A 16,718-nucleotide genomic window follows, 5' to 3' on the forward strand; every position below is an offset into this window, starting at 1 on the left:
GGCGATGCACCAATGATTATCCATTGAGGAATTAGGAGTAAATTAGACAGTTTTGATTTAACCACATGACCCGAGGAGAAATCAGGCATTTATTGGACATTCCACTCCAAGCCATTCTTTGCCATTCTACTGAGCCATTTAGGCCATTTCGTTTGAGACTTTGCCGTTTGTTCGCCCTGTTACTCTAAACCACCCTTTACTTATTCCTTACCTGATACTTACTTCTCCTCTATATGAGGGAAGTTCTTGTTCCTTAGCTATGCCATACTGATACTTTGCCCTGTCCTTTCTTTGCTGATGATGCAAACGACTGATGTCCCGAGAACGAAGACTGACGCTGTTTGCTGATCCGTTGGATGGGTAACTATCTGATGAAAATTTTAATTGTCTGTTTGCCTTTTCTTTCTAGGTACCAACTGCTCTTTGATAGAGGCCATAGTTAGATGTTTTCCAAATTTGTGTTTGCTAAATAGTGTTGCATGAAGCACAACATGCTGATGCTAATACGAGGTTATTTAAGGTGTTCACTAAAATCTGACGCAAATACACAAATGACTTAGTTCTTGCTTTGTTGAACCATGCACTACTGAGACTTTGCTAAGTTGCTTCTTAATAATTATGTGTTAATACTGAGTGAATATTCTCTATGCATTGATTAATTGCGTTTCTAATTGCAAATCTGAAGAGTTACTAATGAGATGAATTGCTGATGAGATTAACAGAAATGACTTTAGATTGTAACCAGTAGGGAAATACATATCCTAACACTTAACTAAATTGGTGTGGTTATTCATGACTGAAAGATCATGGTGTGTTCACTTTATTGACTCTCATTAAAGGTTATTGATTAGCATGCTGATTAGTTATTGCGATTGTTGTTGAGATATTGATCTATTGATTTGTGATGCCAAAAGACATCTCGTACTGGGAAGTCCCCGAACCTGGTCTAAAAGGTTCATCGACCTAGGCGTGTCTCCTTGTAAGTTTACTTATCAAGGCTCTGACGAGCCTTCACTAATAAAAAGTAATCTGATCGCTTGCTGCGGAGTCATCGTCAACAAAAACTACCAAAATATTACTTCAATGTATTGTAATTACGACTGCCTCAGTTTTATGCATTACGTGAGTAGTCGGACAGCAATTTATTTAGCGCAAAAATATTTCTTGTTGATGCACGTACGTTTTTAAACTGAAGTGTCATAGCTGTAGCGGCAATACTCCCAGTTTAGGTGGTTTTATAAACTAAGTTTTACTTTCTCCTACTTAAAACTTTTTGCAGAACAATGCACATTAAATGGGAAGGCAGTTTTCCTTAATTGTGTACTATTTGCTGCCTAATGTTGACATGTAAGCACACCACCAATAACTGACACCTAGAGACTCGAAAGCGCCATACCAGTACAATATTTGTATGATATTGCACTTTAAATCCACGTACAACTGAATTAAAGCAATCTTAGCTCATTTGAGGGTAGTGTGATAGTACATCACATATGGATAGAACACGTTTGGAAAGTGTAATTTTCATGATTACATTACATTTAACATATAAATTCAAGCTGAAGTAGGGATGGACAACAAGGTCGTATAGAGCAAAGCTGAAGACAACAAGTTACCATAACAATCTGTAAATATATGCTCTTTATTATGTTTAGACAACTATCACCTAATAGAACACATTTTGGTTACCATATTTTGTACTCCTGAAACATGGTGTTTTGAAGACGAGGTGGCCGAGTGGTTAAGGCGATGGACTGCTAATCCGTTGTGCTCTGCACGCGTGGGTTCGAATCCCATCCTTGTCGGTTTATTGTTCCGTCTTTAGTTTTTAGTATGTGGTAGGGCTGGGTTAACCCTATTTTATGTGAAAGTTAAATGACATATCCCATGGTATTTCCGGCAGTACAACGGCTCAGTTTGGAAACACCGCTCAGTTGAGTACTGTGCTTAGGCATTACTGTAAACAGCGCCAGCCGGGTTCTGCTCATGAATCACAAAATCTTTCCTGAGGCGGAGGGTTGGTAAGTTGAGGGACGTAGATAGTTTGATTCCTTATCCTTAAAGAAAGAGAAGCAGCACATGCGGGACGCCAATGTAAGGGTTGTCTTCCTACGGACTCTCAGGACTGGCACTCCCTGACACCTCCCATGGCCCGGGGCCAATCCTGACCTACTGAATGTATCACGTGCCTGCTGCTGTTGGCGTTGACTTTCCTAGGATCACCTCACAGGCTATACACCCTTATTCTCCAACTCCCCTATACAACAGAACATCTCACTTCAGAAAGCTTACAGAAACAGGTTTGCACAGGGTAGTGTGGCCGAGCGGTCTAATGCGCTGGATTAAGGCTCCAGTCTCTTTGGAGGCGTGGGTTCGAATCCTACCACTGCCAGTATTTTTCAACTCACAAACGTATTTTGTCTGCATCAGTGTCTCACTCTCTGCCTTCTGCACCTACGATCCACATAGCGAGAGGTGAGACTATGTAAAGTGGTGACGTATATATATAAGGGTAGCCAGACAGTGGGACCGAGCCTTCTTATTTTAAAAAACCACAACCTAAGGTGACAAGAATTGTATCGGTAAACAAACCAGCTGTCTTGAAGTCTAACTATAGAGGCGACGAGAGGGGTCACTGTGATGCTGAAAGTTCAGTGAGTGTAAACAGTAGAACGCTGTGTGATACGTTTCCTTGCAGTGATGACAGCTCGCGTTTCTAAAGCAGAGAGCAAACATACAATGGGGAAGAAGAATAAATAAGGAAAGACATATATTATATGCAGACAGTTATTATACTTTGCTTTTCACCTGTAACTCGCTCAACTGTCGGTGAATGCTGCGTTACCCTGCATAGCCAGGTCACCACAGCGGGAGTCCACAGTGTTTGGCCAAGTTACTATAGTTGTGAGCTTGTAGATGTGAGGTAGTGTGGCTGAGCAGGCTAAACTGGCTAGATTTAGGCTCCGCTCTCTATGGAGCCGTGGGCTTGAATCCCAACACTTTAAGTTTACTTGAACCAAATACTTTTGCAAAACAGGTTCATGTAATAAATATTCATTAGGGTCGTGGTTGTGAGTATGACACTAATGGATAAAAGTGGGACTAACAATGCTACAATTCCTGAGACTACCACTGCACTAACAGCCTGGGAGAGGTTTGAGCTGGATACAAGATACTTGCATGAGGGAACTGACTCGAAAGGGGAACTATCCACTGATGTTTTCTATCGCTTGCTGAGTGAGTATGTTGACACAATGGATGCAAAAGATTGTTTTGTGTGTACACAGATTCCTGTTTTGGTACAAGAGGGGGTTACCTATCATAGACTGTCATTAACATATGGGATACGTTGTAGTCTGTTACTAACAAGATTCTATAACCAGGAAGAGATTCAATATTTTTACTCAAATCATGATCTTGTGTTTTCTAATGTGCCTATCATAGAGGATGTGAGTGGGGTAGCTAAGTACTATAGCATAAAGTTAGTTAAAGGATTCTTTCAGGCGACATTAACAATTAGTACATCTTATGCACACCACAATAATTTGACATGTTTGCTTACACCTGTAGAGAAAAGCTTTTTAGATCACACGGAAGAGAGAAGAAGGGCATTGAAGGGTAAACTAGAGAAAGGATTACAGCAACGGGCCTTTGCTAGTAGTGACGGTTATAGTGCAATTAGAGAACAAGGGAAGTTAGCTTTAGACGCACTACATGTAGGAAAGCTTTGCATATCCAAGACCAAATCATACTATGACAATGTGTTTGTGGAAATGAGTGAATGTAAGCATGTGTTTTTGTTTCAGAGTAAATGGACGTTCATGTTAAATGGACAGGATCTAGCAATTCCCGGAATTTATTATATATGTGGACTTAATGCTTATTACCGTCTTCCAAAGGGATAGTATGGGACATGTTATTTGGGGATAGTTTTCCCAAAGATATATCAACTTGACGATTTGAAAAGGTTACCAAAATTGTCTGAATTACATCGTACTAGACATAAGAAAGAGACTGCTGCTGGTGTAGTAGGAGACATATTTGGGACGATAATTTCTTCAGTGGGAGTTATTATGAACTCCATAAAGATTCAAAAGTTGTCTTATATTGAGGATAACATGCTGACAAACTTTTCAGGGGCTATACTCCTGATGGATAGTGAACTTGCTGCGGAGGGGGCTATGACTCTTCAAAACAGGCTTGCTTTAGACATTCTTTTAGTGAAAAATGGCAGAGTTTGTAGATTGCTCAATGGGTATAATTGTTGCGCTTACATACCAGATAATAGTAATGAGATTAGAAGTATGCTTACTAACTTGACTAGGGATAGTACGGACTTGAAGGATTTGAAAGAACCAGGTGTTTGGAAAAAGGTTGGGAAAGGATTTGCTTCAGTGGGAAATTGGATTAGTAACATTTGGCATGGGATATTGTCTAAAATAATACAGGGGATATTGATTGTTATAGATTGCTTATTTGGATCATGGGTGGCATGTAAAATTAGTAAAAGAATAAAATTGAAGATGGCGAAAAATAATAGGAGGAGGGAAGAAAAACAAAGGGAAAAATTATTCAGGGCAAGATCAAAGGGGAAACCAAGAAGGGAAGAGATTGATATGAGGGAATTTTAGTATGTAAAATTAGTAGGGAAGATTTCTGTGATGACAAGAGTCATCAGAGGAGGGATTGCTGGAGTGTGTATTTTAAAATTAATATTAACATGAAAAGCTTACAATATATTGTGTAATGAAGCTGCATAAAAAATGTGTTAACGTAGAAATAATGCACACGTTTGAAATGTGCCCACGGGGAGTGGCTACCAATGTATACGAAGACTAATGAAAGTTATTAATGCTGAATTAATTATGTACTAATGTTTTTAATTTGTATTAACATATCAAAATTGGAGTTATGTATTAGGAGTTTGTTCATTAAGCAGTAGGCCTTAGTTTAGCGAAGGTCTGTGTCTAGCTGCCTGGTCTCATATTAAACTGTCTTTTTCTAACGTGCAATGTGCTATTTTCCTGAAGGACATGAAACTGTACTTTCCCAGAAGCTAGAGATGTGTGTAGCTGTAGTAAATTCTTTCTCATGGGACCCTACTTGCTCAAGGAGACATTCTTGCTGAATGCAACAGTGTAATTTGTAACAGGTGCAAGGCTGCCTGGAGTAGGAGAAAACAATGGAACTACTGACTGTAGCGTAAAATGTAACTTTTCTTACCTGACATTCCAACCGATGAAAACGTCAATAACATGGGCCAATCAACGACATGAGAACTGTGGTTTGTGTAAAACTCTGGTGAAGATTATTGGACAGAGATGGCGATGCACCAATGATTATCCATTGAGGAATTAGGAGTAAATTAGACAGTTTTGATTTAACCCCATGACCCGAGGAGAAATCAGGTATTTATTGGACATTCCACTCCAAGCCATTCTTTGCCATTCTACTGAGCCATTTAGGCCATTTAGTTTAAGACTTTGCCGTTTGTTCGCCCTGTTACTCTAAACCACCCTTTACTTATTCCTTACCTGATACTTACTTCTCCTCTATATGAGGGAAGTTCTTGTTCCTTAGCTATGCCATACTGATACTTTGCCCTGTCCTTTCTTTGCTGATGATGCAAACAACTGATGTCCCGTGGACGAAGACTGACGCTGTTTGCTGATCCGTTGGATGGGTAACTATCTGATGAAAATTGTAATTGTCTGTTTGCCTTTTCTTTCTAGGTTCCAACTGCTCTTTGATAGAGGCCATAGTTAGATGTTTTCCAAATTTGTGTTTGCTAAATTGTTTTGCATGAAGCCCAACATGCTGATGCTAATACGAGGTCATTTAAGGTGTTCACTAAAATCTGACGCAAATAGACAAATGACTGAGTTCTTGCTTTGTTGAACCATGCATTACTGAGACTTTGCTAAGTTGCTTCTTAATAATTATGTGTTAATACTGAGTGAATATTCTCTATGCATTGATTAATTGCGTTTCTAATTGCAAATCTGAAGAGTTACTAATGAGATGAATTGCTGATGAGATTAACAGAAATGACTTTAGATTGTAACCAGTAGTGAAATAAATATCCTAACACTTAACTAAATTGGTGTGGTTATTCATGACTGAAAGATCATGGTGTGTTCACTTTATTGACTCTCATTAAAGGTTATTGATTAGCATGCTGATTAGTTATTGCGCTTGTTGTTGAGATATTGATCTATTGATTTGTGATGCCAAAAGACATCTCGTACTGGGAAGTCCCCGAACCTGGTCTAAAAGGTTCATCGACCTAGGCGTGTCTCCTTGTAAGTTTACTTATCAAGGCTCTGACGTGCCTTCACTAATAAAAAGTAATCTGATCGCTTGCTGCGGAGTCATCGTCAACAAAAACTACCAAAATATTACTTCAATGTATTGTAATTACGACTGCCTCAGTTTTATGCATTACGTGAGTAGTCGGACAGCAATTTATTTAGCGCAAAAATATTTCTTGTTGATGCACGTACGTTTTTAAACTGAAGTGTCATAGCTGTAGCGGCAATACTCCCAGTTTAGGTGCTTTTATAAACTAAGTTTTACTTTCTCCTACTTAAAACTTTTTGCAGAACAATGCACATTAAATGGGAAGGCAGTTTTCCTTAATTGTGTACTATTTGCTGCCTAATGTTGACATGTCAGCACACCACCAATAACTGACACCTAGAGACTCGAAAGCGCCATAACAGTACAATATTTGTATGATATTGCACTTTAAATCCACGTACAACTGAATTAAAGCAATCTTAGCTCATTTGAGGGTAGTGTGATAGTACATCACATATGGATAGAACACGTTGGAAAGTGTAATTTTCATGATTACATTACATTTAACATATAAATTCAAGCTGAAGTAGGGATGGACAACAAGGTCGTATAGAGCAAAGCTGAAGACAACAAGTTACCATAACAATCTGTAAATATATGCTCTTTATTATGTTTAGACAACTATCACCTAATAGAACACATCTTGGCTACCATATTTTGTACTCCTGAAAGATGGTGTTTTGAAGACGAGGTGGCCGAGTGGTTAAGGCGATGGACTGCTAATCCTTTGTGCTCTGCACGCGTGGGTTCGAATCCCATCCTCGTCGGTTTATTGTTCCGTCTTTAGTTTTTAGTATGTGGTAGGGCTGGGTTAACCCTATTTTATGTGAAAGTTAAATGACCTATCCCATGGTATTTCCGGCAGTACAACGGCTCAGTTTGGAAACACCGCTCAGTTGAGTACTGTGCTTAGGCATTACTGTAAACAGCGCCAGCCGGGTTCTGCTCATGAATCACAAAATCTTTCCTGAGGCGGAGGTTTGGTAAGTTGAGGGACGTAGATAGTTTGATTCCTTATCCTTAAAGAAAGAGAAGCAGCGCGTGCGGGATGCCAATGTAAGGGTTGTCTTCCTACGGACTCTCAGGACTGGCACTCCCTGACACCTCCCATGGCCCGGGGCCAATCCTGACCTACTGAATGTATCACGTGCCTGCTGCTGTTGGCGTTGACTTTCCTAGGATCACTTCACAGGCTATACACCCTTATTCTCCAACTCCCCTATACAACAGAACATCTCACTTCAGAAAGCTTACAGAAACAGGTTTGCACAGGGTAGTGTGGCTGAGCGGTCTAATGCGCTGGATTAAGGCTCCAGTCTCTTTGGAGGCGTGGGTTCGAATCCTACCACTGCCAGTATTTTTCAACTCACAAACGTATTTTGTCTGCATCAGTGTCTCACTCTCTGCCTTCTGCACCTACGATCCACATAGCGAGATGTGAGACTATGTAAAGTGGTGACATATATATATAAGGGTAGCCAGACAGTGGGACCGAGCCTTCTTATTTTAAAAAACCACAACCTAAGGTGACAAGAATTGTATCGGTAAACAAACCAGCTGTCTTGAAGTCTAACTATAGAGGCGACGAGAGGGGTCACTGTGATGCTGAAAGTTCAGTGAGTGTAAACAGTAGAACGCTGTGTGATACGTTTCCTTGCAGTGATGACAGCTTGCGTTTCTAAAGCAGAGAGCAAACATACAATGGGGAAGAAGAATAAATAATGAAAGACATATATTATATGCAGACAGTTATTATACTTTGCTTTTCACCTGTAACTCGCTCAACGGTCGGTGAATGCTGCGTTACCCTGCATAGCCAGGTCACCACAGCGGGTGTCCACAGTGTTTGGCCAAGTTACTATAGTTGTGAGCTTGTAGATGTGAGGTAGCGTGGCTGAGCAGGCTAAACTGGCTAGATTTAGGCTCCACTCTCTCTGGAGCCGTGGGCTTGAATCCCAACACTTTAAGTTTACTTGAACCAAATACTTTTGCAAAAAAGGTTCATGTAATAAATATTCATTAGGGTCGTGGTTGTGAGTATGACACTAATGGATAAAAGTGGGACTAACAATGCTACAATTCCTGAGACTACCACTGCACTAACAGCCTGGGAGAGGTTTGAGCTGGATACAAGATACTTGCATGAGGGAACTAACTCGAAAGGGGAACTATCCACTGATGTTTTCTATCGCTTGCTGAGTGAGTATGTTGACACAATGGATGCAAAAGATTGTTTTGTGTGTACACAGATTCCTGTTTCGGTACAAGAGGGGGTTACCTATCATAGACTGTCATTAACATATGGGATACGTTGTAGTCTGTTACTAACAAGATTCTATAACCAAGAAGAGATTCAATTTTTTTACTCAAATCATGATCTTGTGTTTTCTAATGTGCCTATCATAGAGGATGTGAGTGGGGTAGCTAAGTACTATAGCATAAAGTTAGTTAATGGATTCTTTCAGGCGACATTAATAATTAGTACATCTTATGCACACCTCAATAATTTGACATGTTTGCTTACACCTGTAGAGAAAAGCTTTTTAGATCACACGGAAGAGAGAAGAAGGGCATTGAAGGGTAAACTAGAGAAAGGATTACAGCAACGGGCCTTTGCTAGTAGTGACGGTTATAGTGCAATTAGAGAACAAGGGAAGTTAGCTTTAGACGCACTACATGTAGGAAAGCTTTGCATATCCAAGACCAAATCATACTATGACAATGTGTTTGTGGGAATGAGTGAATGTAAGCGTGTGTTTTTGTTTCAGAGTAAATGGACGTTCATGTTAAATGGACGGGATCTAGCAATCCCCGGGATTTATTATATATGTGGACTTAATGCTTATTACCGTCTTCCAAAGGGATAGTATGGGACATGTTATTTGGGGATAGTTTTCCCAAAGATATATCAACTTGATGATTTGGAAAGGTTACCAAAATTGTCTGAATTACATCGTACTAGACATAAGAAAGAGACTGCTGCTGGTGTAGTAGGAGACATATTTGGGACGATAATTTCTTCAGTGGGAGTTATTATGAACTCCATAAAGATTCAAAAGTTTTCTACTATTGAGGATAACATGCTGACAAACTTTTCAGGGGCTATACTCCTGATGGATAGTGAACTTGCTGCGGAGGGGGCTATGACTCTTCAAAACAGGCTTGCTTTAGACATTCTTTTAGTGAAAAATGGCAGAGTTTGTAGATTGCTCAATGGGTGTAATTGTTGCGCTTACATACCAGATAATAGTAATGAGATTAGAAGTATGCTTACTAACTTGACTAGGGATAGTACGGACTTGAAGGATTTGAAAGAACCAGGTGTTTGGAAAAAGGTTGGGAAAGGATTTGCTTCAGTGGGAAATTGGATTAGTAACATTTGGCATGGGATATTGTCTAAAATAATACAGGGGATATTGATTGTTATTGATTGCTTATTTGGATCATGGGTGGCATGTAAAATTAGTAAAAGAATAACATTGAAGATGGCGAAAATTAATAGGAGGAGGGAAGAAAAACAAAGGGAAAAATTATTCAGGGCAAGATCAAAGGGGAAACCAAGAAGGGAAGAGATTGATATGAGGGAATTTTAGTATGTAAAATTAGTAGGGAAGATTTGTGTGATGACAAGAGTCATCAGAGGATGGATTGCTGGAGTGTGTCTTTTAAAATTAATATTAACATGAAAAGCTTACAATATATTGTGTAATGAAGCTGCATAAAAAATGTGTTAACGTAGAAATAATGCACACGTTTGAAATGTGCCCACGGGGAGTGGCTACCAATGTATACGAAGACTAATGAAAGTTATTAATGCTGAATTAATTATGTACTAATGTTTTTAATTTGTATTAACATATCAAAATTGGAGTTATGTATTAGGAGTTTGTTCATTAAGCAGTAGGCCTTAGTTTAGCGAAGGTCTGTGCCTAGCTGCCTGGTCTCATATTAAACTGTCTTTTTCTAACGTGCAATGTGCTATTTTCCTGAAGGACATGAAACTGTACTTTCCCAGAAGCTAGAGATGTGTGTAGCTGTAGTAAATTCTTTCTCATGGGACCCTACTTGCTCAAGGAGACATTCTTGCTGAATGCAACAGTGTAATTTGTAAACAGGTGCAAGGCTGCCTGGAGTAGGAGAAAACAATGGAACTACTGACTGTAGCGTAAAATGTAACTTTTCTTACCTGACATTCCAACCGATGAAAACGTCAAGAACATGGGCCAATCAACGACATGAGAACTGTGGTTTGTGTAAAACTCTGGTGAAGATTATTGGACAGAGATGGCGATGCACCAATGATTATCCATTGAGGAATTAGGATTAAATTAGACAGTTTTGATTTAACCACATGACCCGAGGAGAAATCAGGCATTTATTGGACATTCCACTCCAAGCCATTCTTTGCCATTCTACTGAGCAATTTAGGCCATTTCGTTTGAGACTTTGCCGTTTGTTTGCCCTGTTACTCTAAACCACCCTTTACTTATTCCTTACCTGATACTTACTTCTCCTGTATATGAGGGAAGTTCTTGTTCCTTAGCTATGCCATACTGATACTTTGCCCTGTCCTTTCTTTGCTGATGATGCAAACGACTGATGTACCGAGGACGAAGACTGACGCTGTTTGCTGATCTGTTGGATGGGTAACTATCTGATGAAAATTGTAATTGTCTGTTTGCCTTTTCTTTCTAGGTACCAACTGCTCTTTGATAGAGGCCATAGTTAGATGTTTTCCAAATTTGTGTTTGCTAAATTGTTTTGCATGAAGCCCAACATGCTGATGCTAATACGAGGTTATATAAGGTGTTCACTAACATCTGACGCAAATAGACAAATGACTGAGTTCTTGCTTTGTTGAACCATGCACTACTGAGACTTTTCTAAGTTGCTTCTTAATAATTATGTGTTGATACTGAGTGAATATTCTCTATGCATTGATTAATTGCGTTTCTAATTGCAAATCTGAAGAGTTACTAATGAGATGAATTGCTGATGAGATTAACAGAAATGACTTTAGATTGTAACCAGTAGGGAAATAAATATCCTAACACTTAACTAAATTGGTGTGGTTATTCATGACTGAAAGATCATGGTGTGTTCACTTTATTGACTCTCATTAAAGGTTATTGATTAGCATGCTGATTAGTTATTGCGCTTGTTGTTGAGATATTGATCTATTGATTTGTGATGCCAAAAGACATCTCGTACTGGGAAGTCCCCGAACCTGGTCTAAAAGGTTCATCGACCTAGGCGTGTCTCCTTGTAAGTTTACTTATCAAGGCTCTGACGCGCCTTCACTAATAAAAAGTAATCTGATCGCTTGCTGCGGAGTCATCGTCAACAAAAACTACCAAAATATTACTTCAATGTATTGTAATTACGACTGCCTCAGTTTTATGCATTACGTGAGTAGTCGGACAGCAATTTATTTAGCGCAAAAATATTTCTTGTTGATGCACGTACGTTTTTAAACTGAAGTGTCATAGCTGTAGCGGCAATACTCCCAGTTTAGGTGGTTTTATAAACTAAGTTTTACTTTCTCCTACTTAAAACTTTTTGCAGAACAATGCACATTAAATGGGAAGGCAGTTTTCCTTAATTGTGTACTATTTGCTGCCTAATGTTGACATGTAAGCACACCACCAATAACTTACACATAGAGATTTGAAAGCGCCATACCAGTACAATATTTGTATGATATTTCACTTTAAATCCACGTACAACTGAATTAAAGCAATCTTAGCTCATTTGAGGGTAGTGTGATAGTACATCACATATGGATAGAACACGTTTGGAAAGTGTAATTTTCATGATTACATTACATTTAACATATAAATTCAAGCTGAAGTAGGGATGGACAACAAGGTCGTATAGAGCAAAGCTGAAGACAACAAGTTACCATAACAATATGTAAATATATGCTCTTTATTATGTTTAGACAACTACCACCTAATAGAACACATTTTGGCTACCATATTTTGTACTCCTGAAAGATGGTGTTTTGAAGACGAGGTGGCCGAGTGGTTAAGGCGATTGACTGCTAATCTATTGTGCTCTGCACGCGTGGGTTCGAATCCCATCCTCGTCGGTTTATTGTTCCGTCTTTAGTTTTTAGTATGTGGTAGGGCTGGGTTAACCCTATTTTATGTGAAAGTTAAATGACATATCCCATGGTATTTCCGGCAGTACAACGGCTCAGTTTGGAAACACCGCTCAGTTGAATACTGTGCTTAGGCATTACTGTAAACAGCGCCAGCCGGGTGCTGCTCATGAATCACAAAATCTTTCCTGAGGCGGAGGGTTGGTAAGTTGAGGGACGTAGACAGTTTGATTCCTTATCCTTAAAGAAAGAGAAGCAGCGCGTGCGGGACGCCAATGTAAGGGTTGTCTTCCTACGGACTCTCAGGACTGGCACTCCCTGACACCTCCCATGGCCCGGGGCCAATCCTGACCTACTGAATGTATCACGTGCCTGCTGATGTTGGCGTTGACTTTCCTAGGATCACTTCACAGGCTATACACCCTTATTCTCCAACTCCCCTATACAACAGAACATCTCACTTCAGAAAGCTTACAGAGACAGGTTTGGACAGGGTAGTGTGGTCTAGCGGTCTAATGTGCTGGATTAAGGCTCCAGTCTCTTTTGAGGCGTGGGTTCAAATCCTACTGCTGCCAGTATTTTTCCACTCACAAACGTATTTTGTCTGCATCAGTGTCTCACTCTCTGCCTTCTGCACCTACGATCCACATAGCGAGAGGTGAGACTATGTAAAGTGGTGACGTATATATATAAGGGTAGCCAGACAGTGGGACCGAGCCTTCTTATTTTAAAAAACCACAACCTAAGGTGACAAGAATTGTATCGGTAAACAAACCAGCTGTCTTGAAATCTAACTATAGAGGCGACGAGAGGGGTCACTGTGATGCTGAAAGATCAGTGAGTGTAAACAGTAGAACTCTGTGTGATACGTTTCCTGCAGTGATGACAGCTCCCGTTTCTAAAGCAGAGAGCAAACATACAATGGGGAAGAAGAATAAATAAGGAAAGACATATATTATATGCAGACAGTTATTATACTTTGCTTTTCACCTGTAACTCGCTAAACTGTCGGTGAATGCTGCGTTACCCTGCATAGCCAGGTCACCACAGCGGGTGTCCACAGTGTTTAGCCAAGTTACTATAGTTGTGAGCTTGTAGATGTGAGGTAGCTTGGCTGAGCAGGCTCAACTGGCTAGATTTAGGCTCCAGTCTCTCTGGAGCCGTGGGCTTGAATCCCAACATTTTAAGTTTACTTGAACCAAATACTTTTGCAAAAAAGGTTCATGTAATAAATATTCATTAGGGTCGTGGTTGTGAGTATGACACTAATGGATTAAAGTGGGACTAACAATGCTACAATTCCTGAGACTACCACTGCACTAACAGCCTGGGAGAGGTTTGAGCTGGATACAAGATACTTGCATGAGGGAACTAACTCGAAAGGGGAACTATCCACTGATGTTTTCTATCGCTTGCTGAGTGAGTATGTTGACACAATGGATGCAAAAGATTGTTTTGTGTGTACACAGATTCCTGTTTCGGTACAAGAGGGGGTTACCTATCATAGCCTGTCATTAACATATGGGATACGTTGTAGTCTGTTACTAACAAGATTCTATAACCAGGAAGAGATTCAATATTTTTACTCAAATCATGATCTTGTGTTTTCTAATGTGCCTATCATAGAGGATGTGAGTGGGGTAGCTAAGTACTATAACATAATGTTAGTTAAAGGATTCTTTCAGGCGACATTAACAATTAGTACATCTTATGCACACCACAATAATTTGACATGTTTGCTTACACCTGTAGAGAAAAGCTTTTTAGATCACACGGAAGAGAGAAGAAGGGCATTGAAGGGTAAACTAGAGAAAGGATTACAGCAACGGGCCTTTGCTAGTAGTGACGGTTATAGTGCAATTAGAGAACAAGGGAAGTTAGCTTTAGACGCACTACATGTAGGAAAGCTTTGCATATCCAAGACCAAATCATACTATGACAATGTGTTTGTGGGAATGAGTGAATGTAAGCGTGTGTTTTTGTTTCAGAGTAAATGGACGTTCATGTTAAATGGACAGGATCTAGCAATCCCCGGGATTTATTATATATGTGGACTTAATGCTTATTACCGTCTACCGAAGGGATAGTATGGGACATGTTATTTGGGGATAGTTTTCCCAAAGATATATCAACTTGACGATTTGAAAAGGTTACCAAAATTGTCTGAATTACATCGTACTAGACATAAGAAAGAGACTGCTGCTGGTGTAGTAGGAGACATATTTGGGACGATAATTTCTTCAGTGGGAGTTATTATGAACTCCATAAAGATTCAAAAGTTGTCTACTATTGAGGATAACATGCTGACAAACTTTTCAGGGGCTATACTCCTGATGGATAGTGAACTTGCTGCGGAGGGGGCTTTGACTCTTCAAAACAGGCTTGCTTTAGACATTCTTTTAGTGAAAAATGGCAGAGTTTGTAGATTGCTCAATGGGTGTAATTGTTCCGCTTACATACCAGATAATAGTAATGAGATTAGAAGTATGCTTACTAACTTGACTAGGGATAGTACGGACTTGAAGGATTTGAAAGAACCAGGTGTTTGGAAAAAGGTTGGGAAAGGATTTGCTTCAGTGGGAAATTGGATTAGTAACATTTGGCATGGGATATTGTCTAAAATAATACAGGGGATATTGATTGTTATAGATTGCTTATTTGTATCATGGGTGGCATGTAAAATTAGTAAAAGAATAAAATTGAAGATGGCGAAAAATAATAGGAGGAGGGAAGAAAAACAAAGGGAAAAATTATTCAGGGCAAGATCAAAGGGGAAACCAAGAAGGGAAGAGATTGATATGAGGGAATTTTAGTATGTAAAATTAGTAGGGAAGATTTGTGTGATGACAAGAGTCATCAGAGGAGGGATTGCTGGAGTGTGTATTTTAAAATTAATATTAACATGAAAAGCTTACAATATATTGTGTAATGAAGCTGCATAAAAAATGTGTTAACGTAGAAATAATGCACACGTTTGAAATGTGCCCACGGGGAGTAGCTACCAATGTATACGAAGACTAATGAAAGGTATTAATGCTGAATTAATTATGTACTAATGTTTTTAATTTGTATTAACATATCAAAATTGGAGTTATGTATTAGGAGTTTGTTCATTAAGCAGTAGACCTTAGTTTAGCGAAGGTCTGTGCCTAGCTGCCTGGTCTCATATTAAACTGTCTTTTTCTAATGTGCAATGTGCTATTTTCCTGAAGGACATGAAACTGTACTTTCCCAGAAGCTAGAGATGTGTGTAGCTGTAGTAAATTCTTTCTCATGGGACCCTACTTGCTCAAGGAGACATTCTTGCTGAATGCAACAGTGTAATTTGTAACAGGTGCAAGGCTGCCTGGAGTAGGAGAAAACAATGGAACTACTGACTGTAGCGTAAAATGTAACTTTTCTTACCTGACATTCCAACCGATGAAAACGTCAATAACATGGGCCAATCAACGACATGAGAACTGTGGTTTGTGTAAAACTCTGGTGAAGATTATTGGACAGAGATGGCGATGCACCAATGATTATCCATTGAGGAATTAGGAGTAAATTAGACAGTTTTGATTTAACCACATGACCCGAGGAGAAATCAGGCATTTATTGGACATTCCACTCCAAGCCATTCTTTGCCATTCTACTGAGCCATTTAGGCCATTTTGTTTGAGACTTTGCCGTTTGTTCGCCCTGTTACTCTAAACCACCCTTTACTTATTCCTTACCTGATACTTACTTCTCCTCTATATGAGGGAAGTTCTTGTTCCTTAGCTATGCCATACTGATACTTTGCCCTGTCCTTTCTTTGCTGATGATGCAAACGACTGATGTACCGAGGACGAAGACTGACGCTGTTTGCTGATCCGTTGGATGGGTAACTATCTGATTAAAATTGTAATTGTCTGTTTGCCTTTTCTTTCTAGGTACCAACTGCTCTTTGATAGAGGCCATAGTTAGATGATTTCCAAATTTGTGTTTGCTAAATTGTTTTGCATGAAGCCCAACATGCTGATGCTAATACGAGGTTATTTAAGGTGTTCACTAAAATCTGACGCAAATAGACAAATGACTGAGTTCTTGCTTTGTTGAACCATGCACTACTGAGACTTTGCTAAGTTGCTTCTTAATAATTATGTGTTAATACTGAGTGAATATTCTCTATGCATTGATTAATTGCGTTTCTAATTGCAAATCTGAAGAGTTACTAATGAGATGAATTGCTGATGAGATTAACAGAAATGACTTTAGATTGTAACCAGTAGGG

General features: G+C 39.4%; 5 non-coding genes across 5 annotated transcripts; all 5 read left to right on the forward strand.

Annotated features, from left to right (window-relative positions):
* The first annotated feature begins 1,723 nt into the window (after window positions 1-1,723).
* TRNAS-GCU (transfer RNA serine (anticodon GCU)) lies at window positions 1,724-1,805 on the forward strand. Its single transcript has one exon. It is a non-coding gene; the product is annotated as a tRNA-Ser (tRNA).
* Window positions 1,806-2,310: 505 nt separating this feature from the next.
* On the forward strand, window positions 2,311-2,392 carry TRNAL-AAG (transfer RNA leucine (anticodon AAG)). Its single transcript has one exon. It is a non-coding gene; the product is annotated as a tRNA-Leu (tRNA).
* Window positions 2,393-7,045: 4,653 nt separating this feature from the next.
* On the forward strand, window positions 7,046-7,127 carry TRNAS-GCU (transfer RNA serine (anticodon GCU)). The gene has a single exon. It is a non-coding gene; the product is annotated as a tRNA-Ser (tRNA).
* A 505-nt stretch (window positions 7,128-7,632) lies between these two features.
* On the forward strand, window positions 7,633-7,714 carry TRNAL-AAG (transfer RNA leucine (anticodon AAG)). The gene has a single exon. It is a non-coding gene; the product is annotated as a tRNA-Leu (tRNA).
* Window positions 7,715-12,369: 4,655 nt separating this feature from the next.
* Window positions 12,370-12,451, forward strand: TRNAS-GCU (transfer RNA serine (anticodon GCU)). Its single transcript has one exon. It is a non-coding gene; the product is annotated as a tRNA-Ser (tRNA).
* The last annotated feature ends 4,267 nt before the right edge of the window (window positions 12,452-16,718 follow it).

This window comes from Pleurodeles waltl, chromosome 12 (assembly GCF_031143425.1).
Source record: "Pleurodeles waltl isolate 20211129_DDA chromosome 12, aPleWal1.hap1.20221129, whole genome shotgun sequence".
NCBI classification, from domain to species: domain Eukaryota; kingdom Metazoa; phylum Chordata; class Amphibia; order Caudata; family Salamandridae; genus Pleurodeles; species Pleurodeles waltl.